At 46.7% G+C, this 2,300-nt stretch overlaps 1 protein-coding gene across 4 annotated transcripts in view; it reads right to left on the reverse strand.

The window, feature by feature from the left end:
- The window catches only part of XPO6 (exportin 6), a 128,170-nt gene that overhangs the window by 45,130 nt on the left and 80,740 nt on the right, over positions 1–2,300 (reverse strand). The gene's annotated exons all lie outside the window — the stretch shown is intronic.

A 2,300-nucleotide genomic window follows, 5' to 3' on the forward strand; every position in this document is an offset into this window, starting at 1 on the left:
TGCTCTGGGGAATTACAGACTCTACATATAAATATCAATTAATTCCAATGATTCAATCCTTTTAACAACTGAGAAGAGATAAGTGGTATTAATGGTAATCTTCTGATGAGAAAACTACAGTTGACAGAAGTTAAATAAATTGCCCAACGCTGAGTTGAATCCAAGGCTCCCTAACTCAACATCCTATGTTCTCTCTACACATAAACCACCAATGGGCTTTGAATCTGCTCCACCCACTCCCCCAAACCCTACTATTTTTTTTTCTTTAAATCCTCACCTGAGAATATGTTCTTCATTGATTTTTTAGAGAGAGAAAAAGGAAGGGGAAGGGAGAGGGAGAGGGAGAGGGAGGGGAAGAGAAGGGGAGGGGAGGAGAAGGGAAGGGGAAGAGAGTAACAGGGAAACTAAGAGAGGGAGAGGGGAGAGAGGGGGAGGGGGAAACATAGATGGGCTGCCCCTTGCACATGCCCTGACCAGAGATCGAACTCAAAACCCAGGTATGTGCCCTGACTGGGACTCAAACCCACAACCTTTTTGGTGTACAGAATGATGCTCCAACCCACCGAGCAAACCCAAGCCTGCTCTTTAATCAGTTTTAAGAACACATAACCTAAGAGCCTGGAGAAACCCTGATGCGTTGATGTCTAAGCATAACTTCTCAGAAACATTTGGAGCCTGAGGCTGGATATTACTCACATGTGATAAGCGCTTAACTCAGAAGATACCAAGTTATATGCAACAGTTGCTAACGCAAAGGCCAACAAACCACTAATTTTCAAGGACAAATCAGGTTGCCTAAGTGCTTGCCTGTCCTGAAATGTTTCTCAGATAGGATCAGGGATTGCTCCCACTCATAAAGCAAGCCATCGTGCTGGTCATTCAGCTCTCAGCGCCAACCTGCTCTCCAGACTGTGTGATACTAGAGCTGAGACGACACAAAGCACACTTCTCCTCGGCCCACTGGGCTCTCTCAACAGGGTGCAGAGGAAGACAGGGAGGGGGAAGGACTCGTCTTCCTATGGGCTTGCTGACCTGGCAGTGTCGCCCCAACAATGGTCACCTGGTGGTGACAACTGTTCCAGTTCCCAGCTTCCACACTCCCAGAACCAGCCTCATCGTGCACTCTCAGAAGTGCCAGTAGTAGCCAGACTATTCTCTCTCCTCAAAGGATTGAGTCCCTGCTCCATGGGCCCCCCAGGAGCTCCTGTGGCAGTGGGGTGGCCCTCTGTCCTCAGACACATGAGCTCTAGCTGCCTGGGTTCATCTCTCTGATGTAGATTTAATAACCCCAACCTCTTTCCTTTAGTACCCCTCAACCTAGGGGCGGAGTTGCTTCCTATAGTTATCATCTGTTATCTCAGGGTTCCCCTTTTACTTTCCCAGTCCTCTAAAACCAGTTTAACCAAATTCCTACACTGAATTCTTAAAATAATCTAGTAATCTCTGTTTTCCTGACAGGACTCAGTCTATATATGTGAGTACTATGATAACAAGATAACCAAAGTTGAATGATATCCAATGTCAAGATCAAATACAGGCCATCTAGTCTAAGAGTTCCAACTCATGTGATGAGAGTGTTTGTAAATGACTTCACAACCTAGATTAGATTGGCAACTAAACATGGCCCAGAGAAGAATACTGGCAGGGAAATCAGTAATAAAACAGGCAACATCTGTGGGGAAAATGTCAAGAGAATCAAAATCCCAGCCACACAGATCAGACAAGAAGAAAAAAATAAAAGGCATCCAACTTGAAAAGAAGTAAAATTGTCATCATCCGTAAAAGACATGATATTGTACATAGAAAACTCTAAGACTCCACAAAAAAACTACTAGAATTAACAAATGAGCCCAGCAGGTGTGACTCAGTGGTTGAGCATCAACCTATGAACCAAAAGGTCATGGTTCGATTACCATATATAGCACATATGCCTGGGTTGTGGGCTCAATCCCCAGGGGATGTGCAGGAGGTAACCAATCAATGATTGTCTCTCATCATTGAAGTTTCTCTCTCTCTCTCTTTCCCTTCCTCTCTTAAATATATATGTACTAGAGGTCCGTTGCACGAAATTTGTGCACAGGAGGGGGGCGGTCCCCTCAGCCCAGCCAGTACCCTCTCCAATCCGGGACCCCTCAGGGGATGTGCGACTGTCCCTGGGATCAGGCCTAAACCGGCAGTCGAACATCCCTCTCACAATCCTGGACCACTGGTTCCTAATCGCTCACCTGCCTGCCTGCCTGGTTGCCCCTAACTGCCCGCCCTGTGCCTGATCGCCCCTCACTGCCTCCCCTGCCGGCCTA

Source organism: Myotis lucifugus, unplaced genomic scaffold (genome assembly GCF_000147115.1).
Source record: "Myotis lucifugus unplaced genomic scaffold, Myoluc2.0 scaffold_817, whole genome shotgun sequence".
In the NCBI taxonomy this organism is placed as follows: domain Eukaryota; kingdom Metazoa; phylum Chordata; class Mammalia; order Chiroptera; family Vespertilionidae; genus Myotis; species Myotis lucifugus.